Genomic DNA, 16,220 nt, shown 5'->3' on the forward strand with positions numbered 1-16,220 from the left:
GCGCCGCACTGTGGGAGGGTCGGTGCCGAGGGAGCGCCGCACTGTGGGAGGGTCGGTGCCGAGGGAGCGCCGCACTGCGGGGGAGGGTCAGTGCCGAGGGAGCGCCGCACTGCGGGGGCGATCAGTGCCGAGGGAGCGCCGCACTGTGGGAGGGTCGGTGCCGAGGGAGCGCCGCACTGTGGGAGGGTCGGTGCCGAGGGAGCGCCGCACTGTGGGAGGGTCGGTGCCGAGGGAGCGCCGCACTGCGGGGGAGGGTCGGTGCCGAGGGAGCGCCGGCAATAACAAGCGCAGAGGTTGTGGGCATTGGCGTGGAGTTAGTTTTCTGATCCCTCGCACAGCGAGAGGGCCTTGCACTGGGTGACGGGGCCGTCCCACTCCCTCCAGAACGGAGTGTGGATCGGGAGCTGGGGCAGGGAGTGGGGGGGGAGAGAGATCCTGAACCCCAGGTAAACGGGGAAGGGGGGAATTAACGAGTGAAACCACTTTTAAACCTTTCAATCCAACCTTTTCCAATAAAATCCCACAAACTGAGACTCGTGTTTCAAACATCGCCTGCCGACAGAGAGTATATATATCTTTTTATTATCTTTTTATTAAAAAAGAGACAAGGCTTTTGCATAAATATAATGATTGTAGGGGGGGGGGGGGAGGTGCTGGGACGGAAAGGGACAGCGAGAGGGGAGGATGCAGGGAGAAGGTGGGGGGGGGGTGCGTATTCAGTCGATGGGTCCCTGGTAGATGAGCTTGACGTAGCCCTTGGTGCCGGTTAGCCAGGTGGCACAGAAGGGGCAGGCGGCGTGGGAAGTCGTGCGTGCCGTGGGGCAGGGGGATGCGCGACCAGTACTTGACCGTCTTGGCCGAGCAGACGTGGCCGCAGGGGCAGAAGGCGTGGCTGGGGGGCCCGGCGTCCAGGTAGGAGCCGGCCTCGCAGCCCATCCACAGGGGCACGTAGGGCCCCACCTGTCGGCAGAGGGGGCACTCGCGCTCGTCCCCGGCCCCCCCACCACCACCACCCCCCCCGCCCTCCTTGCGGCAGCCCCAGCTGTGGTAGCCGTGGACGTGCCCGCAGCTGACGTAGACCCAGGGCTGCTGCTTGTCGACCACCTCGCGGTGCGCCAGGCTGGGGAAGGCCAGCGTGCTGAATCCCACCGGGCACTGCGGCCTCGCCGCGTTCACCTCCTGCCGCAGGGCCTCCAGGTGCTTGAGGGTGGGGGCGTTCTCCAGCCCCTCGGTGGTTCGCCAAAGCAGGGTGGCACCGCACAGATCGATCAGCGATCCGTCCTGCAGAACGTTCGACTCATTCTCAATCTTCACCGGAAACAGAACAGAGAGGGGACAGCACGGGGGTTAGATACAGAGTAAAGCTCCCTCTACACTGTCCCCATCAAAGGGACAGCACGGGGGTTAGATACAGAGTAAAGCTCCCTCTACACTGTCCCCCATCAAACACTCCCAGGACAGGGACAGCACGGGGTTAGATACAGAGTAAAGCTCCCTCTACACTGTCCCCCATCAAACACTCCCAGGACAGGTACAGCACGGGGTTAGATACAGAGTAAAGCTCCCAAAGCTCCCTCTACACTGTCCCCCCATCAAACACTCCCAGGACAGGTACAGCACGGGGTTAGATACAGAGTAAAGCTCCCTCTACACTGTCCCCCCATCAAACACTCCCAGGACAGGTACAGCACGGGGTTAGATACAGAGTAAAGCTCCCTCTACACTGTCCCCCCATCAAACACTCCCAGGACAGGTACAGCACGGGGTTAGATACAGAGTAAAGCTCCCTCTACACTGTCCCCCATCAAACACTCCCAGGACAGGTACAGCACGGGGTTAGATACAGAGTAAAGCTCCCTCTACACTGTCCCCCATCAAACACTCCCAGGACAGGTACAGCACGGGTTAGATACAGAGTAAAGCTCCCTCTACACTGTCCCCCATCAAACACTCCAGGACAGGTACAGCACGGGGTTAGATACAGAGTAAAGCTCCCTCTACACTGTCCCCCCATCAAACACTCCCAGGACAGGTACAGCACGGGGTTAGATACAGAGTAAAGCTCCCTCTATACTGTCCCCCCATCAAACACTCCCAGGACAGGTACAGCACGGGGTTAGATACAGAGTAAAGCTCCCTCTACACTGTCCCCCCATCAAACACTCCCAGGACAGGTACAGCACGGGGTTAGATACAGAGTAAAGCTCCCTCTACACTGTCCCCCCATCAAACACTCCCAGGACAGATACAGCACGGGGTTAGATACAGAGTAAAGCTCCCTCTACACTGTCCCCCATCAAACACTCCCAGGACAGGTACAGCACGGGGTAAGATACAGAGTAAAGCTCCCTCTACACTGTCCCCCCATCAAACACTCCCAGGACAGGTACAGCACGGGGTTAGATACAGAGTAAAGCTCCCTCTACACTGTCCCCCCATCAAACACTCCCAGGACAGGTACAGCACGGGGTTAGATACAGAGTAAAGCTCCCTCTACACTGTCCCCCCATCAAACACTCCCAGGACAGGTACAGCACGGGGTTAGATACAGAGTAAAGCTCCCTCTACACTGTCCCCCCATCAAACACTCCCAGGACAGGTACAGCACGGGGTTAGATACAGAGTAAAGCTCCCTCTACACTGTCCCCCCATCAAACACTCCCAGGACAGGTACAGCACGGGGTTAGATACAGTGGACATACCAGCTTCCCTCTCTGCTGGGCCGACCTTGTTTCCCTCAGTGCGTAGACGTTGCCACAGACAGAGATCTCACGCCAGACGCCAGGGGGGGATTCTTCCGAGAACCCGTGTGCCGGGTGCATCACCAGAACCCCGTTTGTGGTGAGTCCGTCCATCAGACCGTCCGGCGTCCGCCATTTAGCTGCTCGCTCCTAGAGGGTGGGGACACAGAGAGGGGGTGAGAACACAGACTGGGGTAAATACAGAGAGAGGGAGGGGGGAGAACACAGACTGGGGTAAATACAGAGGGGGGGGAACACAGACTGGGTAAATATGGAGAGAGATGGGATGCAAAACACAGATGGGATGAATGTAATAAAAATTTCCATTCAAACATATGGAACGATATGGATTTAACAAGATTTCTCTCCCAGCTATCTTTCCCAAACACCCGAATTCTGGGATATTTTCATTTCTGGGGGTTCGGAGACTTAGTCCCAGCCTGAACATTGCTCTCGATACCCAGTCACCTCCATCCCCTGTGGTGTTAATGTGTGAGTCACTGGATTGTGCTCCCCCACCCCCTACCCTCCCATTTAGAATATGGCAGCATCGAGGTCAGGGTCCCATGGACCTGACTGATACTTCCCAGTGTCAATCAGAATATTTTGACTTTGGATAAACAGGAGGCCATTTGGCCCCTCAGAATGGTGCTGTCAAGAACCCCATTCACTTTTCTCAACTCCAATGGGGTTCCAGGTCACCAACCTGCCCAAACTTTTCCTGTAGGACAAACACCCCCCCTTCCCCCAGCCCAGTGAACCTTCTCTGAATGGCCTCCAATGTGAGTCTATCCCTCCCCCAATAAAGATACTCAAACTGAGCACAGTGTCCCAGATGTGGACTCCCATACAGCTGGAGCAAGACTTCCCGAGTTTTACATTCCGTCCCCCTCCCGATAAACAATGTTCCACTTGCCTTCCTGATCACTGGCTGTCTCTGCAGGTGAACTTTTCCTGGGACACCCAGATCCCTCTGTATCTCGGAGTTTCCCAATCTCTCTCCACTCCAGTCAGCCACTGCTTTGCTATTCTTGTTCCCAGAGTGGACACATTTCCCCCGCGTTACACTCCATCTGACAAATCATTGCCCGCTCACTGAACCTGTCCATGTCCCTCTGCAGACTCCCTACATCCCCGACACAGCTTACTGTCCCACCGAGCTTTGTGTCATCGGAAAATTTAGCGACCCGACATTCTGTCCCTTCAGTACAAATCACTGAAGTGGATTATGAACAGTTAAGGTCCCAGCACTGATCCCTGTGTCACTCCACCAGTTACACCACACCAACCCAAAAATGACCCATTTATGCCTACTCTCTGCTTCCCATCAGCTAACCAATCACCCCCACCCTGGGTAACATTTTATTCCCTGCACCACATGCAGTGCTGAGGGAGCGCCGCACTGCGGGAGGGTCGGTGCAGAGGGAGCGCCGCACTGCGGGAGGGTCGGTGCCGAGGGAGCGCCGCACTGCGGGAGGGTCGGTGCCGAGGGAGCGCCGCACCGCGGGAGGGTCGGTGCCGAGGGAGCGCCGCACTGTGGGAGGGTCGGTGCCGAGGGAGCGCCGCACCGCGGGAGGGTCGGTGCCGAGGGAGCGCCGCACCGCGGGAGGGTCGGTGCCGAGGGAGCGCCGCACCGCGGGAGGGTCGGTGCCGAGGGAGCGCCGCACCGCGGGAGGGTCGGTGCCGAGGGAGCGCCGCACCGCGGGAGGGTCGGTGCCGAGGGAGCGCCGCACCGCGGGAGGGTCGGTGCCGAGGGAGCGCCGCACCGCGGGAGGGTCGGTGCCGAGGGAGCGCCGCACCGCGGGAGGGTCGGTGCCGAGGGAGCGCCGCACCGCGGGAGGGTCGGTGCCGAGGGAGCGCCGCACCGCGGGAGGGTCGGTGCCGAGGGAGCGCCGCACCGCGGGAGGGTCGGTGCCGAGGGAGCGCCGCACCGCGGGAGGGTCGGTGCCGAGGGAGCGCCGCACCGCGGGAGGGTCGGTGCCGAGGGAGCGCCGCACCGCGGGAGGGTCGGTGCCGAGGGAGCGCCGCACCGCGGGAGGGTCGGTGCCGAGGGAGCGCCGCACCGCGGGAGGGTCGGTGCCGAGGGAGCGCCGCACTGTCGGGGAGGTGCTGTCTTTCTGGATGAGACATTAAACCAAGACTCCATCTGCCCTCTCGGGGTGGGTGTAAAGGATCCCACGGCCTCTGTTGGTAGCAGAGCGAGGCTGGCAGTGTGTGAGGGGTGGGGGGAGAATCTCCCTGGAGTGCCGGGACCAATATTTCTCCCTCAAACTGACATCACTAAAAACAGCTGATCTGGGTGATGATCACATTGCCGTGTATGGGATCTTGCTGTGTGTAAATTGGCTGCTGCCTTTCCTACATTACGACAGTGAGCACACTTCAAATAAAAACTCCTTCAGTGTGTGTGAGAGACACGCTTTGGGACGTCCTGAGGTGGGGGGAGAGGGACTGGAGAGATGTGGGGGGTGGTGCAGGGTCTGTGTTTCACTTTGGGATGTCCCGAGGGAGGGATAGGAGTGGGAGAGATGGGGGACGGGATCTGTGTTTCACTTTGGGATGTCCGAGAGAGGGATAGGAGCGGGAGAGATGGGGGAAGGGTCTGTGTTTCTCATTGGGATGTCCCAGGGAGGGATAGGAGCGGGAGAGATGGGGGACGGGTCTGTGTTTCACTCTGGGACGTCCCGAGAGAGGGATAGGAGTGGGAGAGATAGGGAATGAGACCGGAGAGAGAGAGAGAGAGAGACTGGCGGCTCCTACTTACTCCGAGGAAGATGTTCTTGGAGGAATCAAAGCCGGCAGCGTAGATACGGGCGATGTAGGGCGGGTTACGCTCACAGCTGATACGACAGGCGAACCTGGAGATGGTGCTCTGCAGGGATTGTGTCTCGCTGCTCAGCTGGCTGTTCGGGGCTGTGTCCGTCACCACAAAATCAATCAGGGACTCAGTGGATCGGCCGATCTGTAAATAACGGGAGGAGGAGAGACGAGAGGAATTGGAAGTTCAGCTCAGTGAGGGGGAGGAGCGGGAGGGACCCCGGTGTCCGAACCCACCCTGCCCGCGCACCGTGCCCTGCTTACCTGGAACATGTCGGTGTTGCTGTCGTGACTGTACTCCACAATGACGGACTGACTCCGTGATAGGGTATAAGATACGCTGTGGCTGCCCCATGTTAGTCAGAGCCTGAAATCAGAATCCAGTCTTAGTCCCACATCACCGAGGGAATCACATTCACATTTCAGATTCCCCCTCGCGCCCAGTGACATGCCTTTGCAGTGTAGGAAGGGTCTCCAAATTCCAGACTCCCATAACTCACCGCTGCTATACAGAGGGAGCGCCTCACTGTGGGAGGGTCGGTGCCGAGGGAGCGCCGCGCTGCGGGAGGGTCGGCGCCGAGGGAGCGCCGCACTGCGGGAGGGTCGGTGCCGAGGGAGAGCCGCACTGTGGGAGGGTCGGTGCCGAGGGAGCGCCGCACTGCGGGAGGGTCGGTGCCGAGGGAGCGCCGCACTGCGGGAGGGTCGGTGCCGAGGGAGAGCCGCACTGCGGGAGGGTCGGTGCCGAGGGAGGTGGGCAGAGAGGAGATGGGAAATTGCTTTGACGGACGGTACCTTTGAGGCCAGCGGTGTGGATGTGATGTGGATGACATCCGGTTTGACGCCATTGGCACTCAGTCTCTTGTACAGAGCCAGTCGACTCCTTCGTCTCCCTCTGTCGCCATTTGCCAGTGATCCGTTGTAACTGGTTGAGAGAGAAGGGGTCAGTTAGTGTCGCACCGTGCAGACACGGGGAGAATGTGCAGGCTCCACACAGACAGTGACCCAAGGCTGGGAATCCAACCCGGTTCCCTGGCGCAGTGAGGCAGCGGCACTAACCCACTGTGCCACTCGTATATTAATCTGATCTTTCTCTACATCCTAGCTATGACTGTAACACTACATTCTGCACTCTCTCCTTTCCTTCTCTATGAATGGTATGCTTTGTCTGTACAGCACACCAGAAACAATACTTTTCACTGTATCCCAATACACGTGACAATAATAAATCAAATATTGAGTTGATCTTTCTCTACACCCTCGCTGTGACTGTAACACTACATTCTGCACCCTCTCCTTTCCTTCTCTATGAACGGTATGCTTTGCCAGAAACAATACTTTTCACTGTATCCCAGTACACGTGACAATAATAAATCAAACGTTCCAATCCTCTGTGCAATAAGGGCAATTTCTCCGTGCGGAGTGAACACAGAGTCTTCAACAATCAGGGTGTGGGGGATCTTACCCTAACACGATGAACTCTCCATATTTGACGATATCCTTGTCGATGGAGTTCTCGGTGCCGATGGGACAATCGGAAGCTCCGAGGGTCTCTGCAGATCCGATGCTTTAGGTGTGACTGCCTCACTGCATCCTTCTAGCACCATTCTAGCAACAGAACACGGAGTTAAACAGCTTGTGATCCTCACTCCGACAACACATCATCATAAACACTCCCACTTACTGCCACCGGCCTCCCCACCACATTCCCCCAGGAATTATTACTCAAAGTTTGTAACAATCACAGAAACAAATCTATTATAGCAACTGGCAAACACTCCCAGGACAGGTACAGCACAGGGTTAGATACAGAGTAAAGCTCCCTCTACACTGTCCCCCCCATCAAACACTCCCAGGACAGGTACAGCACGGGGTTAGATACAGAGTAAAGCTCCCTCTACACTGTCCCCCCATCAAACACTCCCAGGACAGGTACAGCACGGGGTTAGATACAGAGTAAAGCTCCCTCTACACTGTCTCCCATCAAACACTCCCAGGACACGTACAGCACGGGGTTAGATACAGAGTAAAGCTCCCTCTACACTGTCCCCATCAAACACTCCCAGGACAGGTACAGCACGGGGTTAGATACAGAGTAAAGCTCCCTCTACACTGTCCCCCCCATCAAACACTCCCAGGACACGTACAGCACGGGGTTAGATACAGAGTAAAGCTCCCTCTACACTGTCCCCCCCATCAAACACTCCCAGGACAGGTACAGCACAGGGTTAGATACAGAGTAAAGCTCCCTCTACACTGTCCCCATCAACACTCCCAGAAGGTACAGCACAGGGTTCGATACAGAGTAAAGCTCCCTCTACACTGTCCCCCCATCAAACACTCCCAGGACAGGTACAGCACGGGGTTAGATACAGAGTAAAGCTCCCTCTACACTGTCCCCATCAAACACTCCCAGGACAGGTACAGCACAGGGTTAGATACAGAGTAAAGCTCTCTCTACACTGTCCCCCATCAAACACTCCCAGGACAGGTACAGCACGGGGTTAGATACAGAGTAAAGCTCCCTCTACACTGTCCCCCCATCAAACACTCCCAGGACAGGTACAGCATGGGGTTAGATACAGAGTAAAGCTCCCTCTACACTGTCTCCCATCAAACACTCCCAGGACAGGTACAGCACGGGGTTAGATACAGAGTAAAGCTCTCTCTACACTGTCCCCCATCAAACACTCCCAGGACAGGTACAGCACGGGGTTCGATACAGAGTAAAGCTCGCTCTACACTGTCCCCCCATCAAACACTCCCAGGACAGGTACAGCACGGGGTTAGACACAGAGTAAAGCTCCCTCTACACTGTCCCCCCATCAAACACTCCCAGGACAGGTACAGCACGGGGTTAGATACAGAGTAAAGCTCCCTCTACACTGTCCCCATCAAACACTCCCAGGACAGGTACAGCACGGGGTTAGATACAGAGTAAAGCTCCCGCTACACTGTCCCCCATCAAACACTCCCAGGACAGGTACAGCACGGGGTTAGATACAGAGTAAGCTCCCTCTACACTGTCCCCCCATCAAACACTCCAGGACAGGTACAGCACGGGGTTAGATACAGAGTAAAGCTCCCTCTACACTATCCCCCCATCAAACACTCCCAGGACAGGGACAGCACGGGGTTAGATACAGAGTAAAGCTCCCTCTACACTGTCCCCCCATCAAACACCCCCAGGACAGGTACAGCACGGGGTTAGATACAGAGTAAAGCTCCCTCTACACTGTCCCCCCATCAAACACTCCCAGGACAGGTACAGCACGGGGTTAGATACAGAGTAAAGCTCCCTCTACACTGTCCCCCCATCAAACACTCCCAGACAGGTACAGCACGGGGTTAGATACAGAGTAAAGCTCCTTCTACACTGTCCCCCCATCAAACACTCACAGGACAGGTACAGCACGGGGTTAGATACAGAGTAAAGCTCCTTCTACACTGTCCCCCCATCAAACACTCACAGGACAGGTACAGCACGGGGTTAGATACAGAGTAAAGCTCCCTCTACACTGTCCCCCCATCAAACACTCACAGGACAGGTACAGCACAGGGTTAGATACAGAGTAAAGCTCCCTCTACACTGACCCCCCATCAAACACTCCCAGGACAGGTACAGCACGGGGTTAGATACAGAGTAAAGCTCCCTCTACACTGTCCCCCATCAAACACTCCCAGGACAGGTACAGCACGGGGTTAGATACAGAGTAAAGCTCCCTCTACACTGTCCCCCCATCAAACACTCCCAGGACAGGTACAGCACGGGGTTAGATACAGAGTAAAGCTCCCTCTACACTGTTCCCCCATCAAACACTCCCAGGACAGGTACAGCAGGGGTTAGACAGGGAGGGGAGCTGCCCTGGGAGTGATGTTTCTGCCTCGGGGTGGTGCGTATGTATATGTGTTGGTGTGTCTGTGTCGGTGTGTGTGTGTGTGTGTGTGTGTGTGTGTGATGGTGCAGTGGGAGGGTGCTTGTCTCAGACTGGGCTCAGTCTGTCCGGGTGATGAATGGTGGGGCTGGATGGAGAAGGCAGTGTGGTGTAGACAGTCTGTGTGTGGGAAGGGAGAGCTGGAGGAGATACTGCAGCCTGATCGCTGACTGGGAGCTGTGCTGAGTGTATATCGATCACATTGTGCAGCAGAATGGGGACAATACTCACTCTGCTCTGAGTCACACTATACCCATCAGTGCAGAGCTCACATCCCAGACACTGACTGCAACAAAACCCTGCCACATACCGTGGGTTTGAAACACTGCATAACAGGGCCATACATTATCTGTCACTCCCTCTCCGGCTCTCTGTCTCTCTCGCCGTCTCTCCCTTGCTCTGTCCATCTCACCCTCTCTCTCCCTCTCACTTTCTGTTTATCTCTCTCTCCTTCTGTTGCTCACTCCCTGTGTCTCTCTCCATATCTCTCTCTCTCTGTCTGTCTGTCTGTCTCTCTCTCTGTTTCTGTCTCATTCTCTTCCTCTCTCTGTCCCTCTCCCTGCCTCTGTCTCTGTCTCTCTCCCTGTTCTGGATCACTAGGTTCTGAGGGAGCCCTGCACTGTGGGAGGGTCGGTGCTGAGGGAGCGCCGCACTGTGGGAGGGTCGGTGCTGAGGGAGCGCCGCACTGTGGGAGGGTCGGTGCTGAGGGAGCGCCGCACTGTGGGAGGGTCGGTGCCGAGGGAGCGCCGCACTGTGGGAGGGTCGGTGCGAGGGAGCGCCGCACTGTGGGAGGGTCGGTGCCGAGGGAGCGCCGCACTCTGGGAGGGTCGGTGCTGAGGGAGCGCCGCACTGTGGGAGGGTCGGTGCTGAGGGAGCGCCACACTGTGGGAGGGTCGGTGCCGAGGGAGCCCCGCACTGTGGGAGGGTCGGTGCCGAGGGAGCGCCGCACTGTGGGAGGGTCGGTGCCGAGGGAGCGCTGCACTGTGGGAGGGTCGGTGCTGAGGGAGCGCCGCACTCTGGGAGGGTCGGTGCCGAGGGAGCGCCGCACTGTGGGAGGGTCGGTGCCGAGGGAGCGCCGCACTGTGGGGGGGGTCGGTGCCGAGGGAGCGCCGCACTGCGGGAGGGTCGGTGCCGAGGGAGCGCCGCACTGCGGGAGGGTCGGTGCTGAGGGAGCGCCGCACTGTGGGAGGGTCGGTGCTGAGGGAGTCCCGCACTGGGGGAGGGTCGGTGCTGAGGGAGCGCCGCACTGTGGGAGGGTCGGTGCTGAGGGAGCGCCGCACTGCGGGAGGGTCGGTGCTGAGGGAGCGCCGCACTGTGGAGGGTCGGTGCTGAGGGAGTCCCGCACTGTGGAGGGTCGGTGCTGAGGGAGCGCCGCACTGTGGGAGGGTCGGTGCTGAGGGAGCGCCGCACTGTGGGAGGGTCGGTGCTGAGGGAGCGCCGCACTGTGGGAGGGTCGGTGCATCCACAGCACTGTTAGTGAGGGAGTTTGAGGATTTTGACCCAGTGACAGTGAAGGAATGGCTGATATATTTCTAATACAGGGCTGCAATCCTCACTCCCCCGATACAGTGCCCCCCCTCAGAGAGAGTGGGCGGTCGATGAATATGCTTTCTGATTGGAATCCAGAGTGAGTCACACTGCAGTGCATTCCCCCAGCTCTCTATCAGAATCCAGGCAACTCAATACATGTCTCTGGATCCACATTTAACACCCTCCTCTCTATCAGAGATACATCGTGATCCAAAACACACCTCACATCTCCTTCCCTGGGAGATAGACCCACTCTCCAGCGCTGAGTGAGGCCATTCAGCCCATCTGCCACTGTTTCTATCCCATTCAAGCCCCTCCCTCCATCTCCTCCCATCTCCATTTCCTTCTATTTCTCTCTCCCTCATGTGTTTATCCACCTTCCCCCCTTAAACATGTCAACACTATTCACCTCGAACACTCCCTGTGGGAGCGAGTCCCACATTCTCCCCCCACTCCCCCCGTGGGAGCGAGTCCCACATTCTCCCCAACTCCCCCCGTGGAAGCGAGTCCTAATCAGTACAGATACAGTCAGTAACACAGGGTGCTGGGGGGGAGAGAGGGGTTACTGAGTGACAGTGTGAGGGAGCTGGATTAACATCAGTACAGATACAGTCAGTAACACAGGGTGCTGGGGGGGGAGAGAGGGGTTACTGAGTGACAGTGTGAGGGAGCTGGATTAACATCAGTACAGATACAGTCAGTAACACAGGGTGCTGGGGGGGAGAGAGGGTTACTGAGTGACAGTGTGAGGGAGCTGGATTAACATCAGTACAGATACAGTCAGTAACACAGGGTGCTGGGGGAGAGAGGGGTTACTGAGTGACAGTGTGAGGGAGCTGGATTAACATCAGTACAGATACAGTCAGTAACACAGGGTGCTGGGGGGGAGAGAGGGGTTACTGAGTGACAGTGTGAGGAGCTGGATTAACATCAGTACAGATACAGTCAGTAACACAGGGTGCTGGGGGGGAGAGGGGTTACTGAGTGACAGTGTGAGGGAGCTGGATTACATCAGTACAGATACAGTCAGTAACACAGGGTGCTGGGGGGGAGAGAGGGGTTACTGAGTGACAGTGTGAGGGAGCTGGATTAACATCAGTACAGATACAGTCAGTAACACAGGGTGCTGGGGGAGAGAGGGGTTACTGAGTGACAGTGTGAGGGAGCTGGATTACATCAGTACAGATACAGTCAGTAACACAGGGTGCTGGGGGGAGAGAGGGGTTACTGAGTGACAGTGTGAGGGAGCTGGATTAACATCAGTACAGATACAGTCAGTAACACAGGGTGCTGGGGGGAGAGAGGGGTTACTGACTGACAGTGTGAGGGAGCTGGATTAACATCAGTACAGATACAGTCAGTAACACAGGGTGCTGGGGGGTAGAGAGGGGTTACTGAGTGACAGTGTGAGGGAGCTGGATTAACATCAGTACAGATACAGTCAGTAACACAGGGTGCTGGGGGGGGAGAGAGGGGTTACTGAGTGACAGTGTGAGGGAGCTGGATTAACATCAGTACAGATACAGTCAGTAACACAGGGTGCTGGGGGGGGAGAGAGGGGTTACTGAGTGACAGTGTGAGGGAGCTGGATTAACATCAGTACAGATACAGTCAGTAACACAGGGTGCTGGGGGGGGGAGAGAGGGGTTACTGAGTGACAGTGTGAGGGAGCTGGATTAACATCAGTACAGATACAGTCAGTAACACAGGGTGCTGGGGGGGAGAGAGGGGTTACTGAGTGACAGTGTGAGGGAGTTGGATTAACATCAGTACAGATACAGTCAGTAACACAGGGTGCTGTGGGGGGGAGAGGGGTTACTGAGTGACAGTGTGAGGGAGCTGGATTAACATCAGTACAGATACAGTCAGTAACACAGGGTGCTGGGGGGGAGAGAGGGGTTACTGAGTGACAGTGTGAGGGAGCTGGATTAACATCAGTACAGATACAGTCAGTAACACAGGGTGCTGGGGGGAGAGAGGGGTTACTGAGTGACAGTGTGAGGGAGCTGGATTAACTTCAGTACAGATACAGTCAGTAACACAGGGTGCTGGGGGGAGAGAGGGGTTACTGAGTGACAGTGTGAGGGAGCTGGATTAACATCAGTACAGATACAGTCAGTAACACAGGGTGCTGGGGGGAGAGAGGGGTTACTGAGTGACAGTGTGAGGGAGCTGGATTAACATCAGTACAGATACAGTCAGTAACACAGGGTGCTGGGGGGGAGAGAGGGGTTACTGAGTGACAGTGTGAGGGAGCTGGATTAACATCAGTACAGATACAGTCAGTAACACGGGGTGCTGGGGGGGGAGAGAGGGGTTACTGAGTGACAGTGTGAGGGAGCTGGATTAACATCAGTACAGATACAGTCAGTAACACAGGGTGCTGGGGGGGGAGAGAGGGGTTACTGAGTGACAGTGTGAGGGAGCTGGATTAACATCAGTACAGATACAGTCAGTAACACAGGGTGCTGGGGGGGGAGAGAGGGGTTACTGAGTGACAGTGTGAGGGAGCTGGATTAACATCAGTACAGATACAGTCAGTAACACAGGGTGCTGGGGGGGGGAGAGAGGGGTTACTGAGTGACAGTGTGAGGGAGCTGGATTAACATCAGTACAGATACAGTCAGTAACACAGGGTGCTGGGGGGGGAGAGAGGGGTTACTGAGTGACAGTGTGAGGGAGCTGGATTAACATCAGTACAGATACAGTCAGTAACACAGGGTGCTGGGGGGGAGAGAGGGGTTACTGAGTGACAGTGTGAGGGGAGCTGGATTAACATCAGTACAGATACAGTCAGTAACACAGGGTGCTGGGGGGCGGAGAGAGGGGTTACTGAGTGACAGTGTGAGGGAGCTGGATTAACATCAATACAGATACAGTCAGTAACACAGGGTGCTGGGGGGGGGGAGAGAGGGGTTACTGAGTGACAGTGTGAGGGAGCTGGATTAACATCAGTACAGATACAGTCAGTAACACAGGGTGCTGGGGGGGAGAGAGATTATTAAGTGACAGTAACACTTCCACCCAGATCTGTACACTATATTCCAAGTGCGCCCTAACTAAAGTTTTTTATGGCTGTAACATCACTTTTATACTCCAATCCTCGGCTGATGAAGGCCAGCATGCCATATACGCCTTCTTTAGTACCTGTGTTGCCACTTTCAGGGACCTGTACGCCCAGATCCCTCTGTAAGTTAATGGGTTCTGCCATTTGCTGCATACCTCTCTCCTGTGTTAGACCTTCCAACATGCATCGCCTCGCATTTGTACGGATTAAACTCCTCTCCCTCTCTCCGCTCAAGTTTCCAGTCTATCTGCACCCTGTTGGAACCTCTGACAACCCTCGACAGTATCACAACCTCCATCCATCTTCATGTCGTCCGCAAGCTTACTAATCAGAGCGCCCCCCCCCCCACCACATTTCCCTCCAGATCATTTATACACACCACAAACAGCAGAGGTCCCAGCTCTGATCCCTGTGGAAACCCACTAGCTACAGATCTCCGTTCTGGAAAACACCCTTCCACTGTCTCCAATAACCAAACCAATCCATCTCCGACAGCCCTGAATCCCTTCTGTGCAACAGTCTGTCATGGGGAACCTGGTCAAAGGCCTTGCTAAAGTCCATATAGACAACATCCACCGCCCGATCCTCAATCATTCTTGTCACAACGCACGCAGACACAGTTTTATAGTTTGTATTTAACAGTGCCAGTAGTAGACTCTCATTAACACTGCGATGAAATTACTGTGAAAATCCCTAGTCGCCAGACTCCTGTTCGGGTTACGCTGAGGGAGAATTTAGCACCCTAACCCGCACATCTTTCGCATTGTGGGAGGAAACCAGAGGAAACCCATGCAGACACGGGGAGAATGTGCAGACAGCACACAGACAGTGACCCAAAGATGGAATCGAACCCAACAACACTAACACACACACATGCACACAGACAGGCAGACACACAAACTGACAGAAAGGGACAAAGAGACATATAGTCTCAGACACCAACATAAACAAGGAGGTGCACGCTCACTGACACACACTGACACAGACCCCCACACGGAGAGACAGATCCCCACACAGACAGACAGAGTCAGACATAACTGTTATTTCCATCATTTATAAAGTACCAGAATCTGTGAGGAAAGCTGTGTGGGGGTGGTGGGGAGATACATCAGCAGTGAGAAACCGCACACATGTGGATCAGCCAGTGTCTGTTTCTCAGAAAAGACAGTTTCCTCTGATCACAGCTTCCCCTCTGACTGTAATGGGCAAAAAACACACACACACACACACACACGCACACACACACAGACACACACACAGTCAGGCACACACACACACACACGCACACACACACACACACACACACACACACTAACACTAACACACACACGCACACACAATCAGGCCACACACACACAGCACACACACACAGACACACACACAGTCAGGCACACACACACACACACACACACACACACACGCACACACACACAGACACACACACAGTCAGGCACACACACACACACACACACACACACGCACACACACACGCACACACACACAGACACACACACAGTCAGGCACAACACACACGCACACACACACAGACACACACACAGTCAGGCACACACACACACGCACACACACACAGACACACACACAATCAGGCACACACACACACACTCACACACACAGTCAGGCGCGCACACACACACACAGACATAAGCAGAGAGAGAGACACACACACACTGACACAGAGACAGTCACACATACACACACACATACAGATGGAGACACACTAACAGACACACAGATACTGACATAAACACACACACACACACACACACACACATACAGTACTCACTGAGACGAAACCTGTCTAATTTCTGTCACCTCTACAATAAACTCAGAGCCGGTGGATTCTGGAGACCGGGGGAGGGTGGGGGTGTGGGGGGTGCGTGGGGGGGGGGGGTGGGGGAGCGTGGGGGGACAGGAGCAGAGATGTCGCTGTAACCCCCCCCCCCCCCCAACACCGATCATTCATCCATTTACCGTTAAATGGAAACAGAAGGAGAGGATTACATGCAGAGGGAGGGGAGGGTTCGGATACCCAGACGGAGTGATCCGAGCCTGGGAGACCCGCTGCGTGCCCGAAGCGAGGAGGCTGGAGGATGCGTTACCCTGTGTCACTGC

At 55.9% G+C, this 16,220-nt stretch overlaps 1 pseudogene across 1 annotated transcript; it reads right to left on the bottom strand.

The window, feature by feature from the left end:
• Positions 1 to 649: 649 nt before the first annotated feature.
• Positions 650 to 16,134, bottom strand: LOC145340119 (E3 ubiquitin-protein ligase pellino homolog 1-like; annotated as a pseudogene). The gene is made up of 7 exons (XR_013886209.1): positions 16,080 to 16,134; positions 7,021 to 7,163; positions 6,351 to 6,480; positions 5,823 to 5,925; positions 5,506 to 5,703; positions 2,703 to 2,891; positions 650 to 1,308 (listed from the first exon to the last, which is right to left on the bottom strand). The product of XR_013886209.1 is annotated as an E3 ubiquitin-protein ligase pellino homolog 1-like (transcript).
• Positions 16,135 to 16,220: the final 86 nt, after the last annotated feature.

The sequence above is a fragment of the Carcharhinus amblyrhynchos genome, unplaced genomic scaffold (genome assembly GCF_965287045.1).
Source record: "Carcharhinus amblyrhynchos unplaced genomic scaffold, sCarAmb.v2.hapA scaffold_787, whole genome shotgun sequence".
NCBI classification, from domain to species: Eukaryota; Metazoa; Chordata; class Chondrichthyes; order Carcharhiniformes; family Carcharhinidae; genus Carcharhinus; species Carcharhinus amblyrhynchos.